The 20,279-nt window shown below is 38.1% G+C and overlaps 1 protein-coding gene across 4 annotated transcripts in view; it reads right to left on the reverse strand.

Annotated features, from left to right (window-relative positions):
• The window catches only part of NCK1 (NCK adaptor protein 1), an 88,412-nt gene that overhangs the window by 54,415 nt on the left and 13,718 nt on the right, over positions 1 to 20,279 (reverse strand). Inside the window, exon 2 of one of the 4 annotated variants that reach the window (XM_045037561.1) lies at positions 19,938 to 20,124. The exons of the other annotated variants lie outside the window; for them this stretch is intronic. The gene's annotated coding sequence lies outside the window, so the exon portion shown is untranslated. The remainder of the gene's footprint in view (positions 1 to 19,937; positions 20,125 to 20,279) is intronic. 4 annotated transcript variants of the gene reach the window in all.

Here is a 20,279-nt window from a genome sequence, read left to right on the forward strand (position 1 = left end):
AAAACACACCTAGGATCTAGCATCATTTATTCGATTTCTGTGTGTGCGTGTGTGTTTTTAATATTTTAATTTTAATTAAAATTTTTCTACCTCATTAATTTCTTTTCTTCCTTCAAAATTACAAAAATGAAGGAATTCACCCCAAAAGAGCACGAAGAAACGACAGCCAGGGATTTAACCAACAAAGATACAAGCAAGACGTCTGAACCAGAATTTGGAATCATGATAATAAGAATACGAGCTGGAGTCGAAAATAGATCAGAATCCCTTTTTGCAGAGATAAAAGAAGTAAAAAACAGAATGAAATTAAAAATGCGGTAACTGAGCTGCAATCACGGAAGAATGCAGCGGCGGCAAGGATGGATGAGGCAGAAGAGATAATCAGTGATACAGAGGACAAACTTATAGGGAATAATGAAGCAGAAAAGAAGAGGGAGATTAAGGCAAAAGAGCACGATTTAAGAATTAGAGAAATCAGTGACTCATTAAAAAGGAACATCAGAATCATAGGGGTCCCAAAAGAGGAAGAGAGAGAAACAGGGGTAGAAGGGTTATGTGAGCAAATCATAGCGGAAAACTTTCCTAACCTGGAGAAAGACACAGACATCAAAATCAAGGAAGCACAGAGGACCCTCATTAGATTCAATAAAAAACGACCATCAACAAGGCATATCATACTCAAATTCACAAAATACTCAGCCAAGGAGAGAATCAAGAAAGCAGCAAGGGAAAAAAAGTCCCTAACCTACAAGAGAAGACACATCAGGTTTGCAGCAGCCCTACCCACAGAAACCTGGCAGGTCAGAAAGGAGTGGCAGGATGTATTTAGTGTGCTGAATCAGAAAAATATGCAGCCAAGAATTCTTAATCCAGCAAGGCTGTCATTCAGAATAGGAGGAAAGAGAAAAAGTTTCCCAGACAAACAAAAATTAAAGGAGTCTGTGACCACTAAACCAGCCCTGCAAGAAATTTTAAGGGGGACTCTCTGAGGGGAGAGAAGATGAAAAAAAATATATATATACATATCTATCTATCTATCTATCTACCGATAGATAGATAGATCAAAAGCAACAAAGATTACAAAGGACCAGAGAACACCACCAGAAACTCCAACTCTACAAGCATCATAATGGCAATAAATTCATCTTTCAGTACTCATTCTAAACGTCAATGGACTCAATGCTCCAATCAAAAGACAAAGGGTAACAGAATGGATAAGAAAACAAGATCCATCTAGATGCTGTTTACAATAGACCCACTTTAGACCTAAAGACACCTTCAGATTGAAAGTAAGGGGATGGAGAACCATCTATCATGCTAATGGTCAACAAAAGAAAGCTGGAGTAGCCATACTTATATCAGACAATCTAGACGTTAAATAAAGACTGCATCAAGAGATGCAGAAGGGCATTATATCATAATCAAGGGGTCTATCCACCAATAAGACCTAACTATTGTACACATTTATGCGCCAAATGTGCGAGCACCCAAATATATAAATCAATCACAAACATAAAGAAACTCATGGATAGTAATACCATAATAGTAGGAGACTTCAACACCCCACTCACAGCAATGGACAGATCATCTAATCAAAAAATCCACAAGGAAACAATGGCTTGGAATGATACACTGGACCAGATGGACTTAACAGATATATTCAGAACATTTCATCCTAAAGCAGCAGAATCCACATTCTTCATGAGTACACATAAAACATTCTCCAGAGAAGAGCACATACTGGGACACAAATCAGCCCTAAGTAAGTACAAAAAGATCGAGATCATACTGTGCATATTTTCAGACCACAACACTAAGAAACTCGAAATCAACCACAAGAAAAAAGTTGGAAAGGTAACAAATATTGGAGACTGAAGAACAACATCCTACTAAAGAATGAATGGGCTAACCAAGAATTTAGAGAGGAAATTAAAAAGTATATGGAAGTCAATGAAAATGATAACACCACAACCTAAAACCTCTGGGACGCAGCAAAGGTGGTCATAAGAGGGAAGTATATAGCAATCCAGGCCTTCCTAAAGTAGGAAGAAAGATCTCAGATACACAACCTAACCTTACACCTTAAGGAGCTGGAAAAAGAACAGCAAATAAAACCCAACACCAGCAGAAGACAGGATATAATAAAGATTAGAGCAGAAAGTAATGCTATCAAAACAAACAAACAAACAAACAAACAAACAACAGTAGAACAGATCAATGAAAACAGAAGCTGGTTCTTTGAAAGAATTAACAACATTGATAAACCACTAACCAGTTTGATAAAAAAAAAAAAAAAAGAAAGGACCCAAAAAAATAAAACCAAGAATGAAAGGAGATCACAACCAACACAGTAGAAATAAAAACAATAATAAGAGAATATTATGAGCAATTATATGCCAATAAAATGGACAATCTGGAAGAAATGGACAAATTCCTAGAAACATATACACTACCAAAACTGAAAGAGGAAGAAAAAGAAAACTTGAACAGACCCATAACCAGTAAGGAAATCAAATTAGTAATCAAAATCTCCCAAAAAACAAGAGTCCAGGGCCAGATGGCTTTCCGGGGGAATTCTACCAAATATTTAAGGAACAGTTAACACCTATTCTCTTGAAGCTGTTCCAAAAAATAGAAAGGGAAGGAAAACTTCCAAACTCTTTCTATGAAGCCAGCATTACCTTGATTGTAAAACCAGAGACCCCACTAAGAAGAACTATAGACCAATTTCCCTGATGAACATGGACACAAAAATCCTCAACAAGATATTAGCCAACCGGCTCCAACAATACATTAAAAAAATTATTCACCATGAGCAAGTGGGATTTACACCTGGAATGCAGGGCTATTTCAATATCCACAAAACAATTAATGTGATTCATCACATCAATAAAAGAAAGGACAAGAACCATATAATCCTCTCAATAGATGCAGAGAAAGCATTTGACAAAATACAGCATCCTTTCTTGATAAAAGCCCTCAAGAAAGTAGGGATAGAAGGAGCATACCTCAAGATCATAAAAGCCATATATGAACGACCCAGCGCTAATATCATCCTCAATGGGGAAAAACTGAGAGCTTTCCCCTCACGGTCAGGAACAAGACAGGGATGTCCACTCTCGCCACTGTTATTCAACATAGTACTGGAAGTCTTAGCCTCTGCAATCAGACAACACAAAGAAATAAAAGGCATCCAAATCAGCCAGGAGGAGGTCAAACTTTCACCCTTCGCAGATGACATGATACTCTATATGGAAAACCCTAAAGATTCCACCAAACAACTTCTAGAACTGATTTCATGAATTCAGCAAAGTTGCAGGATACAAAATCAACGCACAGAAATCGGTTGCATTCCTATACGCCAAGAATGAAGCGACAGAAAGAGAAATCAAGGAATCGATCCCATTTACAGTTGCACAAAAAAACAGAAAATACCTAGGAATAAATCTAACCAAAAAGGTAAAAAATCTATACACTAAAAACCATAGAAAGCTTATGAAAGAAACTGAAGACGACACAAAAAAATGGAAAAAGATTCCATGCTCCTGGATAGGAAGAACAAATATTGTTAAAATGTCAATACTACCCAAAGCAATCTACATATTCAATGCTATCCCTATCAAAGTAACATCAGCATTCTTCAGAGCTAGAATAAATAATCCTAAAATCTGTATGGAACCAGAAAAGACCCCGACTAGCAAAAGTGATCTTGAAAAAGAAAACCAAAGCAGGAGGCATCACAATCCCAGACTTCAAGCTATACTACAAAGCTGTAATCATCAAGACAGTATGGTACTGTCATAAGAACAGACACTCAGATCAATGGAACAGAACAGAGAATCCAGAAATGGATCCACAAACATATGGCCAACTAATCTTTGACAAAACAGGAAAGAATATCCAATGGAATAAAAACAGTCTCTTCAGCAAGGGGTGCTGGGAAAACTGGCAGCGACATGCAGAAGAATGCACCTGGACAACTTTCTTACACCAGACACAAAAACAAACTCAAAATGGATGAAAGATCTAAATATAAGACAGAAAGCCATCAAAATCCTCGAGAAGAAAGCAGGCAAAAACCTCTTTGACCTTGGCAGCAACTTCTTATTCAACACGTCTCCAGAGGCAAGGGAAACAAAAGCAAAAATTAACTATTGGGACCTCATCAAAATAAAAACCTTCCACACAACAAAGGAAACAATTAGCAAAACTAAAAGGCAACCGACAGAATGGGAGAAGATATTTGCAAATGACATATCAGATAAAGGATTAGTATCCAAAATCTATAAAGAACTTATCAAACTCAAAACCCAAAAAACAAATAATCCAGTGAAGAAATGGGCAAAAGACATGAATGGACACTTCTCCAAGGAAGACATCCAGATGGCCAACCAGCACATGAAAAAATGCTTAACATCACTCATCATCAGGGAAATACAAATCAAAACCACAATGAGATACCACCTCACACCTGTCAGAATGGCTAATATTAACAACTCAGGCAACAACAGATGTCAGTGAGGATGCAGAGAAAGAGGATCTCTTTTGCATTGTTGGTGGGAATGCAAGCTGGTGCAGCCACTCTGGAAAACAGTATGGAGGTTCCTCAAAAAACTAAAAATAGAACTACCCTACGACCCAGAAATTGCACTACTAGGCATTTATCCACGGGATACAGGTGTGCTGTTTCGAAGGGACACATGCACCCCAATGTTTATAGCAGCACTATCAACAATAGCCAAAGTATGGAAAGACCCCAAATATCCATCCACAGATGAATGGATAAAGAAGATATGGTATACATATACAATGGAGTATTACTCGGCAATCAAAAAGGAATGAAATCTTGCCATTTCCAACTACGTGGATGGAACTGGAAGGTATTATGCTAAGTGAAATTAAAGAAAGACAAAAATCATGACTTCACTCATATGAGGACTTTAAGGAACAAAATAGATGAACCTAAGGGAAGGGAAACAAAAATAATATAAAAACAGGGAGGGGGACAAAACAGAAGAGACTCATAAATATGGAGAACAAGCTGAGAGTTACTGGAGGGGTTGTGGGAGGGGAGATAGGCTAAATGGGTAAGGGGCACTAAGGAATCTACTCCTGAAATCATTTTTGCACTATATGCTAACTAATTTGGACGTAAACTTTAAAAAATAAAAAAATTAAATTAAATTAAAATTTAAAAAAGCGTAAGAGGCACCTGGGTGGTCAGTCAGTTGAGCATCCAACTTCGGCTCAGGTCATGATCTCACAGTTCGTGAGTTCGAGCCCCACTCTACGCTTGCTGTTGTCAGCCAGAACCCACTTTGGATCCTCTGTCTCCCCCTCTCTCTGCCCCTCCCCTGCTCACGCTCTCTCTCTCTCTCTCAAAAATGAATAAACATTTTTTAAAAAGAGGAAAAAAGAAGACATAACTAAGTGGAAAAACATCCATGTTTATAGATTGGAAGACTTAAAACTGTTAAGATGTTAACATGTTAAGATGTCAGTCAATACTATCCAAAGCAATCTAAAGATTCCATACAATTCCCAGAATTGCAAGAAAAAAATTAATCTTCAACCACTGCATGAGTCTCTAATTTTGTTATATTAAAAACTGATAGGGGCGCCTGGGTGGCGCAGTCGGTTAAGCGTCCGACTTCAGCCAGGTCACGATCTCGCGGTCCGGGAGTTCGAGCCCCGCGTCAGGCTCTGGGCTGATAGCTCAGAGCCTGGAGCCTGTTTCCGATTCTGTGTCCCCCTCTCTCTGCACCTCCCCCGTTCATGCTCTGTCTCTCTCTGTCCCAAAAATAAGTAAACGTTGAAAAAAAAAATTTTTTTTTTAAACTGATAGATAAGAAGTCAAAAAATAAATAAGGATATAGAATACTTGACTGGTAAAATGAGTAAATTTAATTTGACAGCTGTATAGAGAATCTTTCAGCAAACAAAAAAATAAGGATATAATTATGTTCAAGCAAACTAAGAACATTTTCAAAAATTGATCATGCATTAAGAGTCACAAAGACACAAAATAATTTCAAAGAACTTATACCTAAGACTATACTCTCCACCCATAATATAATATTGATATTGCCAATAAAACATTTTTAAATGTTTGGAAACTTAAAAAGGGACTCCTAAACAAACCAAAAACAAAAAAAGAAAACCACACTAGAAATGATAAAATAAGAACTGAGCAACAATTAAAAGTACTACATTATCAAAATGTGTAATTCAACTCAAATTATAGCCTTCTTGTACATGTAACTAAACAGCATGAATGAATATGCTGAACTAAGACATTTTTAAAAAATATTTATTTTTGAGAGTGCAAAAGGGGCAGAGAGGGGGACAGATGATCTGAAGCAGGTCCCCACTGACAGGAGAGAACCCAAGGTGGGGCTCAAACTCATGAACCATGAGATCATGACCTGAGCTGAAGTCTGACGCCTAACCAACTGAGCCACCCAGGCACCGCTTAACTAATACATTTTAAATCAAGAAACTAGAAAAAGACAACTAAGTAAATCAAAAGAAAGCAGAAGTGTATTAGTCATGTTTTTTTTTTTTTTTTCTGTATTTATGATGGTCTGACATAGCAGGGTCCTTTGGACCCAGAGAGGGACTCTCCCTCCCAGGTTTACCTAATGCCTAGATGACAATTTGCCTGAGAGCACATTTCTGATATATAACCAAGTAATCCAAAGCCTATACCCCCTACCTATCATCTCCTTTCAAAAATTCTCACATACTAAACCTGTATTCCCACTGTTCTAACTCACCCTGGGGCCAGGTACTAGACAGCTAGAGACAAATCCTATCACCCAGAGCTATAAATTATTCAAATTATCCAAACCTCAACTTGCTCAGGCTTGCCTACCCTGCCTCATCCATTCTTCCCACTTAACCACAATAAAGGCTCTGGACATGCTTTCCCCTTGCTCCTTCTGCATCCTGACCAACCTTGGTGCTTCTCCATGTGGCACCATGATGTGGCATGGAATGCTGTGCCTCCAGTTGCTAGGAAACTGAGTAAAACCTTCTTCCTTCTGACAGTCATTTCTATTCTGTGGGTCTTACTCTACCTGATTAAAACATTCTGGTTATATTTCAAGATAATAAAAGGAAACAAAGAACAGAAATTAATAAAATGGGAAAATCAGAAGAAAAAAAAAAATCCCAGAGAAGGGAAGAATTTCTCAAACCTAAGAATCAAAAATTATTACCTAAAAGGAAATAAATAAACATGGAAAAGATTGAAAAAGGAGTACATTAAGTCCTCTTCTTTCCTTCAAATAAGTTGAGAGACTTAATCTACACTGGTTTTAAGTGCAGAGTTTAATAAGGGGCGCCTGGGTGGCTCAGTCAGTTAAACATCCGACTTCAGCTCAGGTCATAATCTCACAGTTTGTGAGCCCAAGCCCCATGTCAGGCTCTGTGCTGACAGAGCAGAGCCTGGAGCCTGCTTGGAGTTCTGTGTCTCCCTCTCTCTCTGACTCTTCCACACTCACACTCTCTCTCAAAAATAAATATTTTTAAAAATATTTTTTTTAAAAACAGTATAGAGTTTAATGAGTCTTTTTCTGGAGTGGGAGGGGGGGTGATCAAACCATTTTATTGAGGAACTTTGGAGAAAGGTTCAAGGGGAGGAGGACAAGGAGATCATTATGTCCCTGGCCCACGCAGACCTTCCCAGCTTCGCAGTCGCTGAAAGATCTAATGAATCTTAATAAATGTACAAAATACATTTTGTGTTACATTTGTGTAACTTATACCACAATGAAGCTCTAAAACATTTTTATCACTCAAAAAGTTCCCTTGTGCCCCTTTATAGTCAATCCTCTCCCCCTAGCAACTACTGATGGGCCTTCTGTCACTATAGTTTGCCTTTTCTTGAATTCCTTATAAATAAAATCATACAAGTGACCATATTAAAATTTAAAACTCACGTTCCTCAGATCCTTGTTATCAAAAACATCAATTTACTTTTTGAAAAATATAATAAAAAAGCTTACTAAAACTGAAAAAATTCTAGTAGGATTAGGATCACTGCAGAATACCCACAGCAACTTATCAGACATAAAGCTGATCAGGTGGCATAATGGGGTTGGGACTCTAGCACTGTGGAAAGCAGCAGAATTTACACTTACTTAAATGATATTGCCTTCCCTATCCAAAGTGTCCCTCAACAGTACCTCTGCCCAGAACCATCATCCAATGGCTTCAAAATGCTTGCTTTATCAAAATCCATCTCAACATCACCCCAAACCAAAAGATATATTTAATGGTGAAGCATATGACCATGGCACATTCACCTTCATGCTGTCGGTTGCTCCTTTGATGCTAGCTCTAACAGTAGTCTCCTACTGCTGTGTAACAAATTGCCATATATTTAGTGGCTTAGAACACAAATTTGTTATTTTAAAGTTCTAAAGATAAGAATTTCCAAACAGGTTTCACAGAACTACAATCAAAGCCTGCATTCTTTCAGGAACTCTAGGAGAAAATTCATTCCTTCTCTATACCAAACTCTAGAAAGCTGCCTGTATTCCTTGGCTCTCAGACACCTCATGACAAATCTCTGCTTCCATTATCATATCTCTTTCTTAGACTGACATTCTTGCCTCCCTCTTATAAAACAAAGCTCTTTGTGATTACACTGGGCCCACCCAGATAATTCAGGAAAATCTCACTATCTACAAAGTCTCTTTTGTGACATATTCACGGGTTTAGAGGATTAGGATATAGACATCTTTGGGAGATCATTATTCTGACCACCACACCTGTCATAAACTCAGGCTAATGGTTCCAGGTAAGTTTTGACTTATTCCCCACACAGAACACACTGGGATTCGTTTGCTTTCTGCTCTGGGGCTCTTTTGAGGCCATGAAGTGAGACAGCACAAGGAACCAACCCACTTGGCTGGCTCTTGTGTGGAATCTTAAAGTGATGAAGGGAAGGCAAAAGATTTTATACTACCCCAGGGCAACTGCCAACTAATGGAGAACAAAAGCAGGCAACAGTTTACTCCTGTCCATCCATGAGGAGACAATTTGAGAAGCACCTATATTCTCAGAAGTTCCCACTACAACTGAGCCCTAGTTGCCACAGCAGTGAGTAATTCAATAATACATTCTTGTACTAGCTTTCCTTCTTATCTACCCTGGTCCTTTATTCTTGTTCCCTAGGCTCAACTGTCAAATAAATTACCTGCACATAACTCCTTGCTTTTAGACTACTTTAGGGAAGAAGGTGGGGAGGAAAACTAGTGAACACAGTTAGGTAAAGAGTTTTAGACACATCGATGGGAAACACAATGATTTAATAAAATGAAAGCTATAGGGGCGCCTGGGTGGCTCAGTCGGTTGAGAGTCCAACTTTGGCTCAGGTCATGATCTCACTGTTCGTGAGTATGAGCCCCGTGTCGGGCTCTGTGCTGACAGCTTGGAGCCTGGAGCCTAGAGCCTGGAGCCTGCTTCGGATTCTGTGTCTCCTTCTCTCTCTGTTCCTCCCCTGCTTGCGCTCTGTCTCCCCTTCTCTCAAAAATAAATAAAGATTTTTAAAAATTTAATTGATAAATAAATGAAAGCTATATGCAAAGTAAGGGATCTAGTCTTGATACTATCATTCTAAAATGGAGTCAAATCTCTTCCTCAAATTTTATTTATCAATTGAAAAACAAATAGTTTAACTTCTATGATTATAGTTCATTTCACTCCCAATTTTTTATGATACAATGTACAGCATTAAGATTGCTTAAAGAGGACAAGAGAAAGACAGAGTTGTGAGATTATCACCAAAGAGGCCATCCAAGGAAATTTTTGAAATAAGCCAGTCAGAAGGTAATGTGGTTTGGATTTGAAAAGCAACAGAGAAACCAGAACCTTCATATACTGCTAGTGGGAATGTAAAATGGTACAGCCACTTTGGAAAACAGTTCAACAGTTCCTCAAAGTCTAAACATAGTTTAACCTTTAGCCTAGGAATTCCATTCCTAGTTATATGGCCAAGATAAATGAAAACATATATTCACATAAACACTTATAAAATGAAGTTGCACCCTTACCTTACACTATAAACAACAAGAACTCAAAATGCATCAAAGACACAAATAAGCTGCAAGCATAAATCTCTTAGAAGAAAACAAGGCAAAAGCATCACGACACTGAATTTGGCAGTAATTTCTTGGATCTGACTCCAAAAGAACGGGCAACAAAAAAAATAAACTGGACATCATCAAAATTATACTCTTTTGTGTATCATGTAATGGGAAATAATACTGCAAGTCGTACATATGATAGGGGATTAATATCCAGAATACATATTGTTTATCTCTCTCCCCCACCCTCCCTCCCTCCCTCTCTCTCTGGCTCTCCCCCACTAGAGCTGTCTCTCAAAATAAATAAATAAACTTTTAAAAAGTGGTATATCTATACAATGGAATATTATTTAGCAATAACAAGGAATGAAGTTCTGATACATGTTTTAACATGGATGAATCTTAAAAACATTATGGTAAGTGACAGAAGCCAGTCACAAAGGACTACATATTGTATGATTCCATTTACATGAAATGTCCAGAATGAACAAATCCATAAAGACAGAAAGCAGATTAATGGTTGCCTAGGGCTGGGAGTAGGGAAAGCTAAAGAGTGATGACTAATAGGAATGTGGTTTCTTTAAGGGGTGATGCAAATGTTCTAAATTGTGGTGATGGTTGCAAAACTCTGAAAATACTAAAAGCCACTGAATTGTACACTTTAAATGGGTGAATTGTATCTCCAAAGAGTTTTTTTCTTTTAAGCCAATAGACCAACAAGTGACTGAATGGAATTGTAAAATGAAGCAAAGGGATAAATAAAAGATAACTAAGAGAGGACAGAACCAGAGTTTAAATTCTTGCTCTGCCATTTATTATCTGTGTGACACTGAGCAAGTTACCTAAACTCTCTGAGCTTCAGTAACATCTACCTATGGGTGGCTATGAAAACTAAACAAAATACATAAAACACTTAGTATAGTAACTGCTATATGGCTGTCCTTCCCTCCCTTGTCCTCCTACCTAATGCTAAAAATTCCACCACCAATTGTATGGATATAAATTCAATGATACTTATATGTGAATTTTACAATTAGGAAGCCATGTCTCCTCTGGGTAGCAAATAACCTAAAAGTCACCAATTATATTTTAATGGCAAAGCTATTTTATTTTATTTTAATTCCAATATTGTTAACATATAGTATATTAATTTCAGGCATACAATATACTGTTTCAACAATTCCATACATCACCCAGTGCTCATTACAAGTGCACTCCTTAATCCCCATCACCTATTTCACGGATCCCCCTACTCACCTCCCTTCTGTTAACCATCAGTATGTTCTCTATAGTTAAGAGTCTGTTTCTTGGCTTTTCCCTTGCTCTGGTTCTTTTTTTTTTTTTTTTAACGTTTATTTATTTTTGAGAGAAAGAGAGAGCACAAGTGGGAGAAGGGCAGAGAGAGGAGACACAGAATCCAAGGAAGGCTCCAGGCTCTGAGCTGTCAGCACAGAGCCCAAGGGACTCGAACTCATGAACCATGAGATCATACCTGAGCCAAAGTCAGATGCTTAACCAACCGAGTCACCCAGGCTTCCCTCATTTGTTTTGGTTCTTAAATTCTACATGTAAGTGAAATCATCTGGTATTTATCTTTCTCTGACTTTTTTTCCACTTTGCATTAATGCTTTCTAGCTCCATCCATGTCATTGCAAATGGCAAGATTTCCTTCTTTGTAATGGCTGAATAATATTCTATTGTATCTATATACCACATCTTTATCCATTCATCAGCCAATGGACACTTACATGACAAAGCAATTCTCAACTGCTAATTCACAGCAAGTTAAAACCCAATGCAAAGGAAAGATAAATTTAAACAGCTCTTTTCACCAATTATCACTCAACTTCTTTTTGTCTCCCCTTGTGTCTTCTTTCTTTACCTATTTGCCTTTTACCTTACCCTTTATTCCAAAGTTTTATTCTTAGACTGCTACTGATCATGAGAAAGGCAACATCTTACTTTTTTCCATTATAATAGATGTTAAGATATGAATATATTTCATATATGACTGATGATACAAGATATGATATAGTACCAAACTCTAATCAGCTAACCCACCCAAGTACCCTAAACAAAAAGATGAACAAACTTTAAAAGATGAGAATAAAAAGGAATGCAAGAAAGCTTCCATCTTCCCTTGTGTTAATGACTCTCATACTTGTTCAGTTGGAGATAGAATCCTGCAACAATTGGAATTTCTCCATACTATCCACAAGTGAAGTTCCACCACCAAAAAGAGTCAGATGCTTTAAGCTGGTATTAGTGCAATTTGACATATTAAACTATGCTTCCAATTTAAATATACTCTACTCTTTATTTAAATATACCTCCATTTAAATGTTAAATAATAATTTATTCAAACTATCTTAAAGGACAATGACTTTCCAAGGGGCATGTGCATTATAAATGCTTCCAGAATAAGACTGAGTAAACCTATATGGTTAAGAAAAATAACCATTGTGATGACACAATTCCTACTAAAAACATTTCAACAAAAATTCTTAAGTGGTATCTCTATATAAGCTTTTAGTACAATTTTAACTTACTATAACATTTAAGAATATAACTCTAAAGTTGCTACAGAAGCTCAGTACTTTTTTCTCCCTCTGCAAACTCCTTAATGCTCCTTAATCCCTAACTGTACCGTCCCATTGTATTTTACTTCAAAATGTTCATTGGACATGGTGCATGAATTAAGTATATTGTTTTTAATACAATATATTAATAATCCTCACAACAATCTTAAGAAGCAGATATTAATATCACCATTTTATAACCTTAATGAAAGGTAACACTTTAGAACCTTCAAATACGTACCACAAGGAATAGCCATACTAGAAGCACCCAAGCTAACCATCACTCTTTCCTGAAACTCTTTTCTGGTTTCCTTAACCCTATACTAAATCGGTTCTCTTCCTCCCTCTCCACCTACTCCTCCTGGTCTCTATTTGTGGCTCCTCTTTTTTTCTCCCCTTGAGTCATTTGCTCTTCTCAATGTATACCCTCTCTCCCAACAGATCTTCTATTTGTGTGTGTGTGTGTGTGTGTGTATGTGTGTGTGTGCGCGCACGCGCAGAACGGGCAAGCATGAAGGGGGGGAGGGTGGAAAAACGGGGAGGGGGGAGGTTGAGAGAGACTCTCAAGCAGGCTTCACGCTTAGTGCAGAGCCTGACACAGGCTCAATCCCACAACCCTGGGATCATGACCTGAGCCAAAACCAAGAGTCAGACGCTTAACTGATTAAGCCACCCAGGTGCCCCAGATCATCCATTTTTATGGCTTCACCTTATCACTACTGGCCGGTTGACTCCCAAGTCTGTAATTCCAATTGTGTTCTCTAATCCAAACTACTATTCCTCAACATTTCTTCTTCTTTCAATACCTCAAATTCAACATGCAACAATCCTAACCAGTTATAATCTCCAAAAAGCCAACTTTTCTAACCTTCTTACTCACCTCTGGTAATCACAAAGCATCATCATCCCATTCACCCAGACTCCCCCCTTAAGTCACACAGCAATTTCTGTTGTTTTCCTTTGAAATGTCCCTCATTCATCCTTTTTGGTTCCACTGATACAGACTCCACTAAAACCCAAGTCCTCAGCAATTCATCTAAATTATCATGAGCTCTTGGTTATTATTCACTCTAGTCTCTCCACTTTGGTTTGTGTATAATAAATAGTCTTTCATTCATACAACACACTTATGAAATGACTAGCATATGCTAAGTACTGGCTGGGCAGCAGAAATTGAACAGTGAGAAAAAAAGACATCTCTTTCTAGCAGAGGACACAGGAAAAGCAAACAAAATGTTCACATAAAAAATTATAGATTGTGACAAATGCTATGATACATACAAACACATTGCTTTCGTAAGGGACAGAACTAGAAGGGCTACTTCAGAAATTTAGTTAGAGATGGAATTTAGCTGACATTTTAAGATGAAAAGGAGACAGTCATGTAAATATTTAGAGTTCTCTAAGCAAAGGAAACCACAAAACACATAGGTTCTAGGAGGGAAAAAGCCTGGCGTGTTTTGAGAAATGACCTAGTCTAATGTGGCTTGAGAATAATACAGGAAAAAGTGATACAAAGTAAGGATGAAACAGACATAGGCCAGTTTTGTTCTATGCATTAAAAAAAGTCCTTAGGGGTACCTAGGTGGCTCCCTCAGTCAGCTAAGCATCCGACTCTTGGTTTCGGCTCGGGTCATGATCTCACACAATTCGTGAGTTCAAGCCCCACATCAGGCTTTGTGCCGACAGTGCGTTGCCTGCTTGGGATTCTCTCCCTCTCTCTCTGCCCCTTCCCTACTCACTCCTTCTGTCTCTCTCAAAAATGAACCTTAAAAATAAATTTTTTTAAATAAAGTTCTTAAAGAGTTTTAAGCAAGAAGTTCTAATCTAGTATACACTGTGACAGAGACTGCTAGTGCTCATTAAGATCTGTGTTCTCCTTTCCTTCATTAGCACATTGCTATACTACATTTCCCAGTCACCCCTGTAGTTAGGTGGGATCATGTGACTCAGTTCTGACTAATGGAATCTGGGTGAAAGTGATATATGCCACTTCCAATATGGGGACTAAAAGCTTCTTCTATACTCCCTTCTCTTTTCAAAACAACCCCAAAAGCCACATGGTGGTAACAGTGATGACTTAAAAAGATATAGGAGCCTCTTTCCCTGAATGACTGCATGGAACAGAGGTATCCCAACTCCTACTCCATTACACATATACACTAGACTGTAATGTGAGAAAGTAATAGAAGCCTCCACTGTGTTAAGCCACAAAGATTTGTTGCTTACTAGGGCTGTTAGCATACCATGACTAATACAGAAATCTTAAAAACATTTCTCTGCCTGCTCTATCAAGAATGAGTTAAAAGGAAAGAAAAACCACAACTGATACATTTCTGTCAAGACTCAACAACCACCCAATGAAAAAACAAAGAACTTAGACATTTCTCCAAAGATATATAAATGGCCAATAAACATAGTAGAGGATGCTCAACACTGCTTATCATTAGGAAAATGCAAACAGAAACCACAATGAGCTAAAACCCTATACCCATTAAGATGGTTACTATCAGAAAAAAGAAAGAAAGAAAGAAAATAACAAGGGATTGGTAAGGATTTGGAGAAATTGGAATCTTTGGGCACTGTTGATGGAAATGTAAAATGTGCACTGTTGGTGGGAATGTAAAATGGTAGAGATCTTTCCTAGAGATATAAATTTGTAAAGCATCCACCTATTGATACTACTTAAAAGTCACAGGACTGAGTATAAGAGGGAAGTAATTCCAGAACAAAGTTCTAAAATGCCAATATAAAAAACTAAGCAAAGGAAAGGTATCACTTATTCAACTCCAAATTCCTTGCAAATTTCCTAAATTAAATATGCAGACATCAGGCATTCTATTAATTTCACTGTCATACAGCTACCAATGCCTTCTTACCTGGTACAATCTGGACTTACTGCTCTTTTATTAGATAATCAGCATTCAGGGAATCCTCTTAACTATCACCTTAGGATTCCCTTTGTCTCTCTAAAATCTGATTTCCTGTTTCCTGTATCTTTCACCTTCTCTTTTATGGAGGTTTTCTCCTTCCTTTTGGTGGGTAGAACAAATCACACATTAGCTTTCTGAGAAAGGAAGTAGGGAAGAGAAATTTGTGGAGACCTTGCATGTCTGAAAATGTCTACACTCTAAACTTATGCTTAATTTGACTGGGAAAACAATTCTAACTTGGAAATCATTTCCTCAGATTTTGAGAGCATTGCTCACTACCTTCTGGCTTGTGAGTCTGCAGTTGAGAATACTGAATCTCTGTAATGACTCATTTCCCCTACCTCTGGGTGTTCTTTGTTCTATGTACTTCAAACTTTCATGAGGACATACCTCAGTGTCTATGTGTACTAGTTAGTTATTGCTCCTGGCTTCAAACCTAGTTCTCTACTCTGTAATGTTGGGAGGCTGGAACCCTATAAATCACATATCTCCTTTGCTAGCTGACTCCCTATCAGACTCTGTATTCTCCATACAAGAAAGACACTAGAAGACTAAAGGAGGGAACAAGGAGATACTCCTTCAGGTCAGCATCAACCAACAACCATCAACCAACAAACTTCACTCTGGCAACAGCAATGATTCCAGCAGCAGCAACTGGCTCCAGTTAGCAATTTTTTTTTGCTTTTGTGCTTTTCCTGCCATTCACAGACCACCCTAAAATACCTTTACTTTCTGAGCAGGTAGCAACTCCTCAGAAGTTTCAGTTTCGGCTCCTCCAGACCACTCTTCATGCTTCTAAATTCTAATAATCCCAAGATCTTCTTCCAGCCCTAGAAGCTAGTAATTTACTTCTTATAGTTACTATCTGTATGATACCTGAGTATTCCCTTAGTGTCTTTTCAGTTCTCCAGTTATCTAGTGTATTGGTTTTTGAGGGCTGCTATAACAAAGAAACACAAACTAGGTTGGCTTACACAAATATCCATCTCACAGTTGTGGAGGCCAGAAGTCCAAAATCAAGGTACTGGCAATGTTCTAGGTAACTAGGTAAGGATTTGTTCTAGGACTCTCTCCTAGCTTGTGGTAGCCTCAAGCATTCCTTGGCCTGTAGATGGCCATGTTCTCTCTATGCCTGTCTTCATCCAAATTTGTCTAAATTCCTCCACTGTTATTAAAGAATGCCAATCATATTGGATTAGGGCACACTCCACTCACCTCATTTTAACTTGATTTACCTCTGTAAAGTCTGTATTTCCAAATAAGGTCACATTCTGGGATGCTGAAGGACTAGGACTTCAACATATCTTTTTGAGGTGACACTATTCAACCCATAATATAGCTAAACAACTCTTTAAATTCTGTTATAATAAGTAGTCTCCATTTTCCTGACTAGTCCCAGATTGAAGGTATGCATTTATTTTCATCCATTTTCCTGAGTACCAAAAGGCCTCTCAATTTGTAAAATGAGGTTCCTCAACTCTGGGGATTTTTCTTCATTATTTCACTGATAATTTTTCTCCACTCTTTTCTCACTGGCATATCTGTTATACAGAAATTCACCTCCTGGACTGACCTTTTTTCTTTTTATAACCTATTTTCCATATTTTCCTCTACTTTATTAAAGATCTCTACTTCAACTTCCTTTCTTCTACTGTTTTTTCTTACTATTATGCTCTAATTTTAAAGAATTATTTTTTGTTCTGACTGTTGCAAAAAAAAAATTTTTTTTTGTAATTGATCTCATGTTAAAAGCTTACTTCATGCACCTGGTGATCCTTGATTGTCTGCTCATATTTAAAAGTAGGGCCCTAGAGGCAGCCTGGCTGGCTCAGTCGGTAGAGCATGTGACTTTTGATCTCAGGGTGGTGAGTTTGAGCCCTATGTTTAGCATAGAAATTACTTTAAAAGAAATGAATAAGTGAATAAATTAAATAAATAAATAAATAAATAAATAAATAAATAAATAAATAAATGGTCCTGGGCTGGAATGGTTGCAAGTAGAGATCATCATTCAGGTCATCATGATCTAAAGCCAAAAATCAAAACAAAACCAAGTAAAAATTTGCTTGGGTTGAGTGAATTATAATTATTAAAAGTTAATAATGGGCTCTTTCCATTATTTTAGAACCTGTGGAGGCCTGCTGGGAACGGGACTCCTAAAACGACAAATATATCTGGAAGGCTGTGGTCTAAGGCCATTTTTGCTGGCCATAAGCAGGTTCTCTGAAAGCAGAGGGAACACACAGCTCTTCTTAAAATTGAAGGTGTTTATGCTCGAGATGACACTGAATTCTATCTAGGCAAGAGATGTGCTTAATGTACAAAGCAAAAAACACAGTGACTCTTAATGGCAAACTGAACAAAACCAGAGTAATCTGTGGAAAAATAACGTGCTCACAGCAACACTGGCATGGTTCATGCCAAATTCTGAAGCAACCTTCCTGCTAAAGCCATTGGCCACAGGATCCAAATGATACTATACCCCTCAAGGATTTACATTTACCAAAAAATAAAGGCGTAGATTTGTTCTCGTTTAAAGAAAAAAAAGAGTAAATATGGAAAATGAACCAGACCACAAGAATGTCTAACAGAGTCTCTGTGCCAAGACTACTGAAGAAGAGCTGAATAAGTCTTTCAATCTTGAACCTTCAGTTTCACAATTCTCTTACATGGATCTAGACAAGGAACTGGAGTTTAAAAATGATGTGACTGGGGCAGCTGGGTGGCTCAGTCAGGCCATCCAACTCTTGATTTCGGCTCAGGTCATGATCTCATGGTTCATGACACTGAGCCCTGCATGAGAGTCCAGGCTGACAGTGAATCCCTGCTTGGGATTCTCTCTCTACCCCTCCCCCACTTACAAGTACATTCTCTCTCCCCCAAAATAAATAAACTTAAAAAAAATAATCTGATTGATGACAAGGAGTTTGATATCCCTTACAGCTGATACTCCTCCAACATTGGAAAGCATAATCAGTAAGACTGATGATGAAGAGGAGTCTTTTATTCTTGAGGATCTTACATTGTTAAACATTGATACTACTGATTCTCACTCCTATGATACTTCATCTGTAGCAAGTTCAGATAGTGGTGACAAGACAAACTTAAAAATGAAGAAGAAATTACCTGATTCTTTTTCACTCCTTGGATTAGGCAACATTCACTACTGAAGGGAATTTCTGCCCAGATAGGGTCTGTAGCTAACAAAGTGGATGCTGGCTTGCCTACAGCAATTAGTGTCCAATCTAATAGCAGCACATCTCATGAATTGGCTTAATATGTGATCAGAATCAAGCTTTGCAACTAGGAAGCACTAGTGTTTTAGGACAGTATGGAACCATCTCCGCCCTCAGTATCAACAAGGATTACTCAAGACTTCTCTGTGGCTTTGCTAAAGGACCTACCATGACGTGGGATTTGGCCAATGGAAAACTTCTAAGATCAATAACAGATGTTCATCCTCCAGGAATAGCAATATTGCATATTAAGTTTATAGATGATCCAACTCTTGCAATCTATAATGACAGCAGAGGCTGTTTTTGCATTGACTTTAAAGAGCAATGGGAAAAAGAACATGTGAGTCTAGGTGTCTTTTAAGTGGTTCCAAGGGTGAAGTTTGCTGTATTGAGCCTCTCCATTCTAAGCCTAAGTTGAAAGATCCAGCTCAGTTTTTTCCTTATCGGCCATGGCATCCTTTTTTTAAAAAAAAATTTTAATGTTTATTTACTTTTGAAAGAGAGCACAAGCAGGGAGGGGCAGAGAAAGAGGGAGACACAGAATGCAAAGCAGTCTCCAGGCTCTAAGCTGTCAGCACAGAGCCCGACACAGGGCTCGAACTTTCAAACCATGCGATCATGACCTGAGCTGAAGTTGGACGTTCAACTGACTAAGCCACCCATGTGCCCCATGGCCACGGCATTCTTAACAAAGATACTGGTCATTGGATTGAAACAATCCCTGAAAGTGTGGATGACTTTTCCTTATGGATGGATGTATTCTTCCAGTGTTCCATAGCTGGCCTGACATTTTGTGGCAGTGCATAATTATGTGAATCCCATGCTTGCCTTCTGCAGAGGAGATGTTGTTCATTTTCTATTGGTTAAGAGATGAAACTGAAGCAAGGTATGTTACTAATAAGCAAAAAAAAATCTTCACCTATACTATGATCTCATCAACCTTACTTGGATAAATTCATGCACAGCTGTACTCTTGAACAGACAAGTTGAACAGACAAGTTGATTGACCAGCAGACTCAAGAGGAATTGGAAACAGTGGAGATCTCAAAAGTTCAGTTGGTCTGTTAACAGCAGCCATTTCAAATCACCAGCTACCACAGGAAATGTCAGCCAGGCACTGGCTTTGGTTGGAGAAGGCTTGTTATCAATCTACCAGTAGCTATGGTGGTCAAATCTTTCATTTGGAGACAAAATCTGTTTATGTGACGATAAGCTGGAGAGACTGGGTCATCTCCTGAAACAAGACTGTCTTACAGAAGTCTTAAGCTCTTGCATGGTCTTTCTGTGAAGGAAAACGAAAAGAGTTGTGGGATTATCAGGGGATACCAGTAAGTGAAAGGCTATTGTTCCAGATAAGATGGTAGAAATCTATCCCACTATGTAGAAAGAGCTCTGAAAGAGTGTCCAGACCAGGGAAAAATCTAAGTGATGGAGCAG

Source organism: Felis catus, chromosome C2, assembly GCF_018350175.1.
Source record: "Felis catus isolate Fca126 chromosome C2, F.catus_Fca126_mat1.0, whole genome shotgun sequence".
NCBI classification, from domain to species: domain Eukaryota; kingdom Metazoa; phylum Chordata; class Mammalia; order Carnivora; family Felidae; genus Felis; species Felis catus.